Below are 16,155 nucleotides of genomic sequence, written 5' to 3' on the forward strand. Positions count from 1 at the left end.
AGTACCCCGTCCCTTACTGCCATTTCCATTCCCCTGAATCAAGTCACTTATCTTGATCCGTTTTTGCTTTTGCAGGGATGCAGAGACGTTGGCCCAGAGGTGAAGAGGGCGAAGGCCTCGGCGAGCAGTCAGCCCCCAACTGGGGCTTCAAAGACGCTACTGGTGGTGTTGAGCAGCCTGGACAGCAGCCCCCGGCATAGCCCCCAGCGTAAGTTCATCACCCTCCTCTTACTCGACATGTGGTAGGCGTTCGATGCTATGGTGTTGACCTTGCCAGGTTTGCAGGAGGGGAGCGGCAGCAGGAGGAGCCGCAGAGGGCTACCCCCAACACACCCCCCATCTACTACGCCGCCACGAGGGGCGTCCCCAGCAAGGGTACCAAGCACGGAGCCCACACCCATGGAGGAAGAGGGGAACTTGGGCGCTGGTGACTCTGCCATGGCACCGGATGCTGGCGGGGAGGGGACTTTTGCTTCACAGCCTGGTACTGGTGAGTCGCCTGTCCTCCGCCTCTGTTTTTCCCTTATTCTTTTTCTTGCTTCAATGCTCCCATTACTACCCAGGCCCTCCTTCAATAGGTATGAAGGATGTGGATACTGTTGTTGGGAACATTGCTGAGGAGGCCGCCAGGGATGCTGACGAGGTCGTCGCTGATGAGGCCGCCAAGAATGTTGCCGAGGACACCGCTGCGGGGGCCGCCAAGGCGACCGGCGAGGCTTCTGCCGAGGGCGCCAACGGTGGGCCTGCCGGGGAAGCCGGCAAGGCCACTGCCGAGGAAGAGGTGGCTGATGATCAGCCTCCCTCCTCAACCTCGGGCCCCGGCAAGTACCTGAAGGTGGGCGACGATCTTTTCGTCCATCTCCCAGGGGCGTCAAGTTCCCGGGCACCCGCCGAAGGGGAAGTCTTTGACGGCGAGGTGCTTGCCGCCACCGGGCTTGAGGTTGTCAATGAGTCGGGCGTTGGCGGTGATGGTTCTCCAGAAGAGCAGCTTTTCTGCGCTATGGGGGCCAACTTCCGAAAACTCCAGGCGCTCTACTGTGTCCGTCTGGACAAGGTTAAGTCCAGGACGGCAACGGTGGACCAGGCGGAGGTGGATTTCAAGGCACGCGTTGCTGAGACGCAGACCTGGTTCCACCAGACTCGCGAGGAGCAGAGGGCCCTTCAGGAGGAATTGGCCAAGCGCAATGTCGAGCTCACCATGAAGATGGCTGACATCGAGAAGGCCCAGGAAGAGGCGGTGAACTTGGCTGCCGTGGCCGAGGCCGTCCGGAACTAGCATCAAGCCGCACTAGATTCCCAGGAAGAGGACCTCACCGTGCGTGAGGCGAAGCTTGCCGCAGCGCTCCGCGGCAAGGATGAGGAGCTCGAGGCCCTTGTCGCGCGGCGGACTCGCGAGCTGGAGCAGAGGCACAAGGAGGCACTCGATGCCCAGGCTCTGTCCCATGCCAGCAAAGTAAGGGAGTTGGAGGTGGCGCAGGACGAGCTGAAGGAGCAGGCCCTCAAGCTGTCCAACGGAAAGAGCACGCTCAACAACACCTTGGTGGAGGCGCAAGGAGCGGTCATCAGCAGGGCTGGGGAGCTCTCCGAAGCGCAAAACTCCGTCAGAGATCTCAAGCTGAAGCTGGAGGATCTCGAGAAGATGTTGTCGGAGAGCAGGGCTCGGGAGGAGACCTTGACCAGGAGCCTGGAGGAGGAGAAGCAGCTGCGGGCGAACGAGGCCGTCTCCCACCAGGATTATGTGGCGGGCGAGAACAGATGGATCAGCCGTCTGGAGGAGGTCGACGGCAGGGTAACCCTGCAGTTCGCCACCATGGGGATGCCAAACGTGAGGTACGCCCCTGAGCGCAGCGGGACCGTCAACACCAAGCTGATCCTGTTCTTCAAGGGCGTCCTAGGAGCCTTGGCTTATCTTCGCTCCAACCGAGCGGCCACGTTGGCCGGGGAAGCCCGGCGACTTTGCTGGGGGGTCATGACTAAGGTCCTCACCAAGATGGCGTACTGGATTCCCGACCTCGACTTCGGTGCCGCGATGGATAGCTTGCCGGATGGTATTGACCTCACGGTGCTCAAGGAGCGCATCAAGCCCGTCATCAGCAGCATCGACGAAATCAAGAGGGTGGAAGGCCAGCGCCGGGATTAGGCATCCCGTTCTTCACCGCCGCTGCAGGTTCACGACCAAGACAAATTTCATCTTTAGTTAGAACCGCAGCAATGATGTGATGTAATATAACTTTGCAGTACTTTTTTATTTCATGCACGTTATTTCCCCGTTCAATTCCTCTTTGTATGCGCGCCCTACGCCGATTGGGTAGGCTCGCCGGCGCGGAAGCCCCTAGCGGCGTTTTGGGGATGGATCCCCATGGGCCTGCTGGGTACGCGTGCTGCCGGACGAGCCACCTTTCTGTTCTGAACGCGGCCGCTCGAACTGTCGAGCTTGACTCGAGTCAGAATCGAGAGCGGTGTTGATCGCGGAAGGCTACTCTGCCATTCTCGACGCAGCCCCTTGAGCTGTTGAGCAGACTCGAAACAGGGCAAGGGCGTTGCCGATCATGGGAGAGCCCCCTGGCGTGCAGGTTTCTCATACAAAGGCGTGACATCTCCGGGGGGAATAACCTCATATAAGAAGGATAGAACAAATGAGGGTTCAGTGCAACTTAGCTTCTGTTTGTAGTCGCTCGAGCGCTGATCTTCCGGCCTCCTTCCCTCTCCAAGAGCCACGAAGACGAACGAGTGCTGGGCTGATTACTAGAGCCGATTCTCACAACTGCGCCCCCTACCTGGCGCGCCAAAGATGTCGGTGCTGAGCGACGACACCTATGGGATCACGAGAATCCCTACTACGGTTAGCGGGGCGCGGGGTCGTGGGAAGAGCGGATCTAACAGGTAGCACATGGTTCGTTTATCCAGGTTCGGTCCGCGAGGATGCGTAAAACCCTACTCCTGCTTTGGTGGATTGTATATCTGTGTTCTTGAGCTAGCTATGGGGCGTGAGGAGCTCCAAAATGCCGAATCCTCCTCCTGGTCGCCTCGGGCCTCCTTTTATAGAAAAAAGGGGGTGCCACAGTGGCACACAGGAGGTGGAAAGGGTACAGTGATGCGAGGTTATCCCTCGCATTACATGACAAGGCGCATTTAATGCGTCTTGCTTAGGTGTCCTTGCTTTATCGGGGACGGGGGAGAAACCTGCCTCGTCCCTCGCTGCTCCTTCTTGTGTCGACACGCGCCCTGACCAGTGATGCCTGCGATGCCACGTCTGCGGGCAGGCAGCTGAGGTGGCGCAGTGGTGGGTCTTCACGAAGATCTGCATGCCGCCACGTAGGTGCCTTCCCAGCTGGTTGGGTCGGCAGCTGCATGCATGCGATGGTGGAGGTTTAGTCGGCGTGGGCCTAATGGTGGCCCTGTGAGTGTCCTCGGCAAGGGCCTTGCCGGGGCCCCGGCAAGGGTCTTGCCGAGGCGCCTGCTGTCATCCCAGGCAAGGCGCTTGCCGGGGGCCTTGTGGTCTTCCTCGGCTGGGATCCCGCCAAGGGTTGTCGTCTCCTTAGTGCGTATCTGATCTTGAATGTCTTCACGAAGATCTGCATGCCTCCATGGGGATGTCTCCCGAATCCTTGCCCTTTGGGGGCAGTGGACTCAAGGGTGACTTGCTCCGTAGGCGCGGGATGAGTTACCGTGTCAAGGGTCTTGCCGAGGCTACTAGAACTGTCCCCCGGCAAGGATCTTGCCGGGGGAGTCCGCTTCGTTCCGTTTGCTCTTCGTGGTCTTGGCCTTGGCGTCGTTGTAGTTATCTTGAGCTTCGGTCTTACCCTGGCTCACCTCCCTTGCCTTGCTTGGTGTGGTGGTGCCCGTGGCTCAGACTGCCCGTGCACAGTTATAGGGGTACAAAAAGTGTACCCCTCTTTTTGTACACCGACATTTTAATGAGGGATCATCTTATTTATGCTACCGTCGCTCTAAGCAAATAAGATGTAAAAACATGACAAACATCACATGCAAATCATAAAGTGACATGATATGGCCAATATCATCTTGCGCCTTTGATCTGCATCTTCGAGGCGCGGCATGAACACCATCGTCACCGGCATGACACCATGATCTCCATCATCATGATCTCCATCATCGTGTCTTCATGAAGTTGCCTCGCCAACTATTACTTCTACTACTATGGCTAACGGTTAGCAATAAAGTAAAGTAATTACATGGCATTTTCATTGACACGCGAGTCATAAATAAATTAAGACAACTCCTATGGCTCCTGCCTGTTGTCATACTCATCGACATGCAAGTCGTGATTCCTATTACAAGAACATGATCAATCTCATACATCACATATATCATTCATCACATCCTTTTGGCCATATCACATCACATAGCATACCCTGCAAAAACAAGTTAGACGTCCTCTAATTGTTGTTGCATGTTTTATGTGGCTGCTATGGGTTTCTAGCAAGAACGTTTCTTACCTACGCAAAACCACAATGGTGATATGACAATTACTATTTACCCTTCATAAGGACCCTTTTCATCGAATCCGATCCGACTAAAGTGGGAGAGACAGACACCCGCTAGCCACCTTATGCATCAAGTGCATGTCAGTCGGTGGAACCTGTCTCACGTAAGTGTATGTGTAAGGTCGGTCCGGGCCGCTTCATCCCACAATGCCGCCGAATCAAGATAAGACTAGTAACGGCAAGCAAATTGAACAAATCATCGCCCACAACTACTTTGTGTTCTACTCATGCATAGAATCTACGCATAGACTTAGCTCATGATGCCACTGTTGGGGATCGTAGCAGAAATTTAAAATTGTCTACGCATAACCAAGATCAATCTATGGAATATCTAGCAACGAGGGGAAGCGGTACATACCCTTGTAGATCGCTAAGCGGAAGCGTTGCAAGAACGCGGATGAGGTAGTCGTACTCGTGGCGATTCAGATCGCGGTCGATTCTGATCTAAGCGCCGAACAACGGCGCCTCCGCGTTCAACACACGTACAGCCCGGTGACGTCTCCCATGCCTTGATCCAGCAAGGAGAGAGGGAGAGGTTGGGAAGACTCCGTCCAGCAGCAGCACGACGGCGTGGTGGTGGTGGAGGAGCGCGGGACTCTAGCAGGGCTTCGCCAAGCACTACAAGAGACGAGGAGGGAGAGAGGTAGGGCTGCACCAAGAGGGAGATCAAATCATGTGTTGGGCAGCCCCCAATACCTCAAGTATATATAGGGGGAGGGGAGGGGCTGCGCCCCCTTCTAGGGTTCCCTCCCTAGTGGGGGCGGCAGCCCTAGATGCCATCTAGGGTGGCGGCCAAACGGGAGAGGAGAGGGGGGCGCCCTAGGGTGGGCCTTAAGGCCCATCTGGACCTAGGGTTTGCCCCCTTCCCACTCTTCATGCGCCTTGGGACTTGGTGGGGGGGGGGGCGCACCAGCCCACCTGGGGCTGGTCCCCTCCCACACTTGGCCCACGCAGCCTTCTCGGGCTAGTGACCCCACCTGGTGGAGCCCCGGAACCCTCCCGATGGTCCCGGTACGTTACCGATAGCACCCGAAACTTTTCCGGTGACCAAAACGGGACTTCCCATATATAAATATTTACCTACGGACCATTCCGGAACTCCTCGTGACGTCCGGGATCTCATCCGGGACTCCGAACAACATTCGGTAACCGTGTACATACTTTTCCTATAACCCTAGCGTCATCGAACCTTAAGTGTGTAGACCCTACGGGCTCGGGAGTCATGCAGACATGGCCGAGACAACTCTCCGGTCAATAACCAATAGCGAGATCTAGATACCCATGTTGGCTACCACATGCTCCACGATGATCTCATCGGATGAACCATGATGTCAAGGATTCAATCAATCCCGTATACAATTCCCTTCGTCTATCGGTACGATACTTGCCCGAGATTCGATCGTCGGTATCCCGATACCTCGTTCAATCTCGTTACCGGAAAGTCTCTTTACTCATTCCGTAACACATCATCCCGTGATTAACTCCTTGGTCACATTGTGCACATTATGATGATGTCCTACCGAGTGGGCCCAGAGATACCTCTCCGTTACACGGAGTGACAAATCCCAGTCTCGATTCGTGCCAACCCAACAGGCACTTTCGGAGATACCCGCAGTGCACCTTTATAGCCACCCAGTTACGTTGTGACGTTTGGTACACCCAAAGCATTCCTACGGTATCCGGGAGTTGCACAATCTCATGGTCTAAGGAAATGATACTTGACATTAGAAAAGATTTAGCATACGAACTACACGATCTTGTGCTAGGCTTAAGATTGGGTCTTGTCCATCACATCATTCTCCTAATGATGTGATCCCGTCATCAATGACATCCAATGTCCATGGTCAGGAAACCGTAACCATCTATTGATCAACGAGCTAGTCAACTAGAGGCTTACTAGGGACATATTGTGGTCTATGTATTCACACATGTATTACGGTTTCCGGTTAATACAATTATAGCATGAACAATAGACAATTATTATGAACAAGGAAATACAATAATGACCATTTTATTATTGCCTCTAGGGCATATTTCCAACAAATGCCACCGTCCGCACTGGTCTTCGTCACGCTGTCAGGATTTTTCGCCTACTTCGAGCACTGCCGCCGCACTCCTAACCTAGCCGCCGCCGCCGTCAGGCCGCCGCCGCCGCTCTTCTTTGGCCGCCGCCGCTACCTTCGTAGCTGTCGTCTCCGCCCGTCCACCCCTTCGTATTCGTCCAAGCACCAGCCCGTCGCCAGCGTCGCCGTCTTACACCCCGACCACTTCGTCTACTCCGACCACCGTTGGTGACATTGGCCCCGCGCCGATGGACGCCGCAATCGTCGTTGAGTTCTTCTCTTCTGGCCCCTCCGACTTCTCCGACATGGCGTACAGCTCGTGCAGGTGCCTCGTCTATGCATGCCCGGTGCTGGTAACACCGACGCGTGCCTTCATCCATAACGTGTCCTCGAGCCTGGCAAACTTGGTCGGCGCTTCGTCAACTTCGTCTCCGTTCGTCTACGCATGCCCGGTGCTGGCAACACCGGTGCGTGCCTTCGTCCATAATGTGTCCCCGGGCTTGGCAAACCCGCCGCGACGCGTCGTCAGCAACATTTTCTTCCCGACGCACCCCTGTTTCAACACCACTGCGTCCATGCTAACTCGGCGCCCTCTTCCACCAAATCTTCCTCTATTCCCTTCTAACACGCATTAGACAAATCGAGGGCTGGCGTTGGACCGCCCGAAAGTTCTGGCTAGCCGACCGGCACCTATCACCCGCCTACAAACATTGCTGTTGGATTGTACATTTCAATTTCATTGCTTTCAGTTTGAATTGAAGGAGATTTTTCATTCATATTCTTGTAAAGATTCTGTTGCATATAATCCTTAAGAGACTTTTTACATTACATCATACTACTGAAAATAGTGGGTAGTATATAATTATCCCAACGCCCATTCACTAATGAGCAGCATGTGGGTGCTCTTATGAGCCAGCTTCCGCCCCTGGTGTCCAGGCCCACGCCCGTGTGTTCCACCACAGAAGACCAGATACCATTGAGTTTCGTAAGTGCACATGGCATTTTCCCAAATATTTCAGAAAAGGAACCCCTCTCCAACTTGGCTCGCTTGCTCACTGAGCAAAATATCAGAGAGCCATAAACCCACAGTGGAGACGTACAGATGAACAACCAAGGCTTCGGTGCTCTTTGAGTCTGGAGCATCTGACTAGCTCTTCCCATCTCGGTGCTGCGTGCAATTTCTCTCTTGGTTGCTTTTTCCTGATGCTAAAGAAGAACTGCCTTTACAGTGTGAGCTGACACTGAATTCGTGATATATCCCATTCCCAAAGACACATCACCGAAATTAGTTGTCTCTCACACTCCCGCTCTCCACAACTCTCCTGGGTAAAACCACATAGCTAATAGATGTGAGAAAGTTGGACATATAGCCATACATCTTACTATAAGGAGTAGAACACGAGACTAAGTAATATATGGATGCCAGAAGTACATGCAAATAATAAAAAGAATTTAATGATCCTTAAAAAAAAGACTTTAATGCTTCATCAACCATGGTATCAGTGATTTATCTTGCTGGTGAACTAAGAGCATCTCTGGCAGCCAAAATCTGTCGCACTTTTCATATAAAAGTAGCTAGGCAAGAAACGAAGCACCTAGATATCATCAAGCTTTCTTTCTCATAAGGGGAGCAACAATGTTGTGTTATAATAAGATGATGTCACCCCCTTTTGTGTTTTGTGATAATTAATTTATATGGTTGGGTTACTCTCCCATCACCCAACAATGTAAAAGTTCACCCACTAGTAGAAAACAGGGCTTTGGTCCAGGCCGGGTCAGCCCATTAGTCCCGGTTTAATCCAGAACCGGGACCAATGCGGGCATTGATCCCGGTTCGTGAGCCCAGGGGGCCGGCCGGGCCACGTGGGCCATTGGTCCCGGTTCATCTGGACCTTTTGGTCCCGGTTGGTGGGATGAACCGGGACCAATGGGCCTCGCTACTGGCCCACCACCATTGGTCCCGGTTGGTGGCTTGAACCGGGGCCAAAGGCTCCCCTTTAGTCCCGGTTCATGCCACCAACCGGGACCAATGAGGTGCCTATATATACCCCTCGCCTGCGAGCAGAGCACCCCAGTGCTCTGTTTTTCTCTGGCCGAGGGGGAGAGGGCTTGGTGGTGCTCTAGCTCACCTCCTATGCACACAAGGTGTTCGATGGAATGCCCGAGCCACACTACTTAAGCTTTCTCCTCTCCAAGCTCGACCTCCAAACTCCATTTTTCATAATATTTGTTTAGGTTTAGCGGTCTGTCACGCCCCGTCCCCGTCTTCACCGCCGTCGATCACCTGCGCCGAGCTCATCGCCGGCACCACCGTGGTGAGCCTCTTGTTTTATCTTCTTTCTGAAAGGAAAAATATTCTTACTTGTATGTTTACATAGATACTTGTATTATTTTCTTACATTTATTATTGCATCTTATATAGTGCGATGGTTTTGGTATCCGCCCCCGTCGGCCCTCGTCCTGTCTATGATTCGGATTTGGTATGTATATTATCTTTATAACTATTGGTTCATTTATTGTTTATGAAAATTATGCCGACCAACGTGACATAGATTTTATTTATGTAGGATGTATGTGAATCGGAAATGCCAACCGACCCTATTGTCGAGAGGTTAAATTTAGTTGAAGAAGAAAACAATTTGTTGAAGGAAAAAATAAAAAAAATTGAGGAGGAGAAGATGATATTGGAGTTGCATGTTGCGGATGTCGTCGATGATCACAAGATCAAGATGGATGCAATGTGCTTGAAGATTAGAAAGATTAGAAAATATGCCATTCATACCGAGGCTTGGTATCATTATGCCGTTGGATCAATTGTTACCTTGGTTGCGATTATGATCGCATTTGTTTTCGCATTGAATTTTTTTACATAGTTTCAATGTATGGTTTAATTAATTAGATGCTCTGGAGAGCTATATGTTGTTAGATGAGAACTATGTATGCACTTTGGTTTTAATGTGATGATGAACTTCTATTAATTTGGACACTTAATTATATATAATGGACGGAGATGAACCGGCAATGGATGTACGGTGACAGACACACCCGCGAGTACATTAAGGGTGTGCATGAGTTTCTCGATGCGGCTGAGGCAAACAAGCAGAATGGTTTGATGTGTTGTCCATGCACTGAATGTGGGAATACGAGGTCTTACTCTAACCGGAAAATCCTTCACTCCCACCTGCTTTACAAGAGTTTCATGCCACACTATAATGTTTGGAAGAGGCACGGAGAAATAGGGGTTATGATGGAAGACGGCGAAGAAGAAGAGTACGATGACAACTATGTGCCCCCTGAATACGGTGATGCTGCAACGGGGGGAGCTGGTGAAGATCAAGAGGAACCAGACGATGTGCCCAATGATGCTGCAACGGGTGAAGCTGCTGAAGATCAAGAGGAACCAGACGATGTGCCCGATGATGATGATCTCCGCCGGGTCATTGTCGATGCAAGGACGCAATGCGAAAGTCAAAAGGAGAAGCTGAAGTTCGATCGCATGTTAGAGGATCACAAAAAAGGGTTATACCCCAATTGCGAAGATGGCAACACAAAGCTCGGTACCGTACTGGAATTGCTGCAGTGGAAGGCATAGAATGTTGTGGCTAACAAAGGATTTGAGAAGCTACTGAAAATATTGAAGAAGAAGCTTCCAAAGAATAACGAATTGCCCGACAGTACATACGCAGCAAAGAAGGTCGTATGCCTTCTAGGATTGGAGGTGGAGAAGATACATGCATGCCCTAATGACTGCATCCTCTACCGCGGTGCATACAAGGATCTGAACGCATGCCCGGTATGCGGTGCATTGCGGTATAAGATCAGACGAGATGACCCTGGTGATGTTGACGGCGAGCCCCCCAGGAAGAGGGTTCCTGCGAAGGTGATGTGGTATGCTCCCATAATACCACGGTTGAAACGTCTGTTCAGAAACGAAGAGCATGCCAAGTTGATGCGATGGCACAGTGAGAACCGAAAGAAAGATGGGAAGTTGAGAGCACCCGCTGACGGGTCGCGGTGGAGAAAAATCGAGAGAAAGTACTGGGATGAGTTTGCAAAGGACCCAAGGAATGTATGGTTTGCTTTAAGCGCGGATGGCATTAATCCTTTCGGGGAGCAGAGCAGCAATCACAGCACCTGGCCCGTGACTCTATGTATGTATATGTGCATGAAGCGGAAGTTCATTATGATGCCAGTTCTCATCCAAGGCCCTAAGCAACCCGGCAACGAAACTGATGTGTACCTAAGGCCATTAGTTGAAGAACTTTTACAGCTGTGGAATAAAAATGGTGTACGTACGTGGGATGAGCACAGACAAGAGGAATTTAACCTTAAGGCGTTGCTGTTCGTGACCATCAACGATTGGCCCGCTCTCAGTAACCTTTCAGGACAGACAAACAAAGGATACCACGCATGCACGCACTATTTAGATGACACTGAAAGTATATACCTGGACAAATGCAGAAAGAATGTGTACCTGGGCCATCGTCGATTTCTTCCGACCAACCATCGATGTCAAAAGAAAGGCAAGCATTTCAAAGGCGAGGCAGATCACCGGAAGAAGCCCGCCATGCGCACCGGTGATCACGTGCTTGCTATGGTCAATGATTTACACTACGTAATCTTTGGAAACGGTCCTGGTGGACTAGCTGTTCTGAATGACGCTGAGGGACACGCACCCATGTGGAAGAAGAAATCTATATTTTGGGACCTACCCTACTGGAAAGACCTAGAGGTCCGCTCCTCAATCGACGTGATGCACGTGACGAAGAACCTTTGCGTGAACCTGCTAGGCTTCTTGGGCGTGTATGGGAAGACAAAAGATACACCTGAGGCACGAGAGGACCTGCAATGTTTGCACAAAAAAGACGGCATGCCTCCGAAGCAGTATAAAGGTCCTGCCAGCTACGCTCTTACGAAAGAAGAGAAATAAATCTTCTTTGAATGCCTGCTCAGTATGAAGGTCACGACTGGCTTCTTGTCGAATATAAAGGGAATAATAAATATGCCAGAGAAAAAGTTTCAGAACCTAAAGTCTCATGACTGCCACGTGATTATGATGCAACTGCTTCCGGTTGCTTTGAGGGGGCTTCTACCGGAAAACGTCCGATTAGCCATTGTGAAGCTATGTGCATTCCTCAATGCAATCTCTCAGAACGTGATCGATCCAGAAATCGTACCAAGGCTAAGGAGTGATGTGGCGCAATGTCTTGTCAGTTTCGAGCTGGTGTTCCCACCATCCTTCTTCAATATCATGACGCACATCCTAGTTCATCTAGTCGACGAGATTGTCACCCTACAAGAAATCTGTTAATACGTGACGGACTTGACCCGTCACAGGTCAGTGAAAAACTGTCATGCGTGCCCGTCCACGACGGATTTGAAATCCGTCATGTATATCGCGTCATAATTTGAGATCGCTCCTTACATGACGGTACTTGTCCGTCATGGATCTGTCCAGGCCCGCCAAGGCCCAATCCATTGTGACGGAACAAACCGTCATCGACTAACGCCACGTAGGATTTTTGATAGATCAATTCAAATCACGTGGCTGCCTACGTGGATACTATTTTCCGTCACAAATTTCATCATAGTTGAGCACATTAAGCCATTTCTTTTGGCCTAATTCTTACGTGATAGGTTTTTAGCAGAATGGTTTACACAAATCCCAATGCCAATTTTGGCCCAAGTATTTGCAAAATGTATAACATTACACAGTTCAACCAATATGCACATATGTATGTATTTACAACGTAGCAGTTTACAAAATTCTTTACAAAATGATAACTTACAATATAGATTGAAAAAATATATCACACATCACGGTTAGGAATTAGTACAATTCATGTTACATCAACATAACATACAAACTATCAAGGTTGTTATTTAGATTCTTGCTATCGGCCCTCCTGATGGCAACCATCATGTCATGGCTGATTGATGGGCAGCATCAAGTAGCCAGCTTCCCAATCTTACCTGCAAATTTACAAGATCCTTAGATTTTTTTAGGGATATGAATAAACAGCAGAAATAATATAATAGCAACAAATATAAAATGAATGACATGTGCAAAATTCTTAAATCTTATATCTTATAGTGCCTACAGATGAGAATAACATTGTATCCCCTATAAAACAAAAGTAAACATGAGGTTTCTGAAAATTAATCCAAAGTGTGTCAACTGTAAGTCAAATGGCAAAGTAACAAACCACACAACTAATTAATATAGCAGCAGTAGTTGAGGTCATATAAACCTGTCAGGTTTATAAGATTACCAAATGTTGGGCACCATATGCAATTAAGAGGAAAAATCTCCATGCACTACACGTACTAACTCTGCACCAGTTTCTATTATAAATAAATATAACAGAGTAAATGGCAGGAAAAAGTTTATCTTTACAACTTGTCAAGATGGAGGCATTTAGTATGTAACATCCTGAACATGGTGACATGTACTGAGAACAAGAAATTCATCATTGTGATATATATTAAATTGAGCAAAGATCTGGAGCTATTTGTACGCATAAATTATATAAGCTAATAAAGTAAAAGGACACCAACTACTTCAAGTTACGCATATAAAAAATAATATCAGCGATTGTATAAGCAGCTTGGCATAACCCAGGAACAATCAAGAGTGACATGTACCAGATTTCGATGTCAACAGTAACCAGAAATCAGGGGGCTGTTTGGTTTGTGCCCCAACTTACCCTGCCAAACAATTGGCACAACCAAAGCAAGGGCATGACCAAAATTTTGGTGTGGTAGTGTTGTTTGGATTGTAGCCGTAGCATCACCAAATTTTTTGGCAAGATGGTTGGGTCTCTGTTTGGTTTCTTGCCAATTAACATACCACATATCTGTATCTGAGGTCTTTTTTCTTTTTCTTTAGAAAATGAGCATTTGAGGTCTAGCTTGAAATGTTTATATAAGGAGCCAATAAATCATGATGACCAAATAGAGAAAGGGCATAAAAGGGTTCAATGAAGTAGCACGCACACATGTTTGCCGAGCGAAACACACACATACTAGCCGACTGGATTGATACGATCCATGGAGGCGTTCACATACGGGCTAGCTAATTAATTTTCTAGCTCATGTAACAGCCAAGCATAATGCGGATGCTAGCAGGTTGGCAACCAATATTTTGGCAGACGAATTCGTCGCCCTTGGCTCGCCCGCATATTGGCAAGAATTGCATGGGGCAAACGCCGGCTGGGTTGGGCAAGCCAAATATTTGATGTCCAGCTAAACAGCAGCCAAAACTCATGGGGACACCAATATTTTGGTAAGGCTAGCTTGGCTCCAGACCAAACACACCCCAGAATACATAGTCGTCAGCTATTTTGGCTGCACCTTTTTCTTCAAGTAGTGTTTTTCTTACAAAGGGACATGTCTTTCAGAACAAAAGATACAAAAATACAACACGTATATTTGCAGATAATAAATGTGATCAACCAAGCATTCCATGGCAACAAGCACCGCCATCATCTTGGTACAATAGCATCAAAATTCTAGTGGCATAAATTTATCAACTTGATTGTGTTGAAGTCGATATGATGGCAATTTTCACCACATAACACATAGAAAGTCTGCACATAATATTTAACAGAGAAGCAGTGTAATAGCTAACAAAGAATCTACTCTTGGTCAATGGATTCAGTCAGATTAATGAACCACTTCCCCTCCATAAACAAGAAAATTCAAAGGAAACCAACAGAAGCATCTCATGGGCATTTACTCCATGGTCAATGGATCTCACAAATTCTACACTACTAGTGCTCGCACAGTAGAAGAAATAGAAAATAGACAGCAGTGCTAGTCTCTATCGTTGGCTGTAACGTGCAAGTATCAGGAAAGCAAGTGGCCACGTTGTCTGCATCAGGTTCAGTCCAAGAAAATTTGAGAGCCCCAGGAGTACTATGCTAGAGCAGAGCCGCCGTCACTTGGAACAAAAAGACAAATAGAGTGAAAGGGTAGACCTTGTTCTATGGGAAATCATGGTGGACAGGGCGGACGACCTCGCCGTCGAGCTCGCCCAGCTTGTCAGGCTCGAGCGTGGGGTCTCGGTTGTCGCCGTCCATGGATCTGGAGAGGCGGAGAGCTCCTGTTGATCTGAATCGAAGAAAAAATTGATTGGGGTTGGGAGAGAGAAGGAAAGAATGAAGGAGACAAGGAGGAAGTAGGGAGGGACCTTGTGTGGGGAATCGTCGTCGCCGGCGAGGTCGAGCTTGGGCCTCCTGCAGGTCACGGTCGTCGTCCTCTGCTCGTCCAACACTTGCTGATCCAAATCTCTGGATGGCGAGGCAGCTGCGCGGCCCAGGAGACGGAGGAGGGAGGCCCCTGGTCAGATCCATGGCCCTGGTCATTTGTTGTGAGCAGCAGAGGCGCGCCGCAGTGGCTAGGGTTGGCCGCCGCTTCCATGGGGCCGCTGCAACCACCGTCGCCATGGATCTCGGGCCACCATCATCGGTTGGAGGTGGGTAGGTGAAGTCGGAGGACAGGGATGAGGAGACGAGAGGCGTGGCGGCAGAGGACGGGGAGAAGGAGAGGCAACGTGTGGCGGCGGCGGATGGAGGAAGAGTTTGGGGATGGGGAAGTGTGTTAGGGTTAGGTTTTATACGGGGGAAAGTTTAGGGCTTTAGGTGGGCTTTTTGCGGGCTTGCGGAGCTGTAATGGGCCTTTCATGACGGTTTTCAAAACTGTCAGCAGAAATCCGTCATGCATTAGCAGGTTTCCTGTAGTGTCATCCTGGGGCCCGTATTTCTACACAATATGTTCCCCTTTAAGAGGTTCATGGGAGTCCTAAAGAAATATGTCCGTAACCGTGCTAGGCCAGAAGGAAGCATCTCCATGGGCCATCAAACAGAGGATGTTATCGGGTTTTGTGTTGACTTCATTCCTGGCCTTAAGAAGATAGGTCTCCCTAAATCGCGGTATGAGGGGAGACTGACTGGAAAAGGCAGTCTTGGAAGAGACTCAATAATATGCAGGGACGGATATTCTTGGTGTCAAGCACACTACACAGTTCTACAGAACTCTACCTTGGTGACCCCGTATGTCGATGAACACAAGAACAGTCTGTGCTCCAAACACCCGGAGCAGTGCGACGACTGGATTACATGTGAACACATCAGGACTTTCAGCAGTTGGTTGGAAACACGTCTCAGAGGTGACAACACTGTTTGTGATGAGTTGTACTTGTTGTCCAGGGGACCATCTTTGACTGTATTGACTTACAAAGGATACGAGATAAATGGGAATACATTTTACACGATCGCCCAAGATCAAAAGAGCACCAACCAAAACAGCGGTGTCCGCTTTGATGCAGCAACCGAGAGTGGAAAGGACACATATTATGGTTACATAGTGGACATATGGGAACTTGACTACGGACCTAATTTTAAGGTCCCTTTGTTTAAGTGCAAATGGGTCAATATGTTAGGCGGCGGGGTACAGGTAGACCCACAGTACGGAATGACAACAGTGGATCTGAAAAATCTTGGGTACACTGACGAACCGTTCGTCCTAGCCAATGATGTGGCACAGGTTATCTATGTGAAGGACATGTCTACCAAACCGAGAAA

At 49.7% G+C, this 16,155-nt stretch overlaps 1 long non-coding RNA gene across 1 annotated transcript; it reads right to left on the reverse strand.

The window, feature by feature from the left end:
• Positions 1-12,295: 12,295 nt before the first annotated feature.
• LOC147992087 (uncharacterized) lies at positions 12,296-14,812 on the reverse strand. The gene is made up of 3 exons (XR_015608035.1): positions 14,763-14,812; positions 14,551-14,683; positions 12,296-12,544 (listed from the first exon to the last, which is right to left on the reverse strand). It is a non-coding gene; the product is annotated as an uncharacterized LOC147992087 (long non-coding RNA).
• Positions 14,813-16,155: the final 1,343 nt, after the last annotated feature.

This window comes from Triticum urartu, chromosome 1A, assembly GCF_056163025.1.
Source record: "Triticum urartu cultivar PI428250 chromosome 1A, HENAU_Tu73, whole genome shotgun sequence".
Lineage (NCBI taxonomy): Eukaryota > Viridiplantae > Streptophyta > Magnoliopsida > Poales > Poaceae > Triticum > Triticum urartu.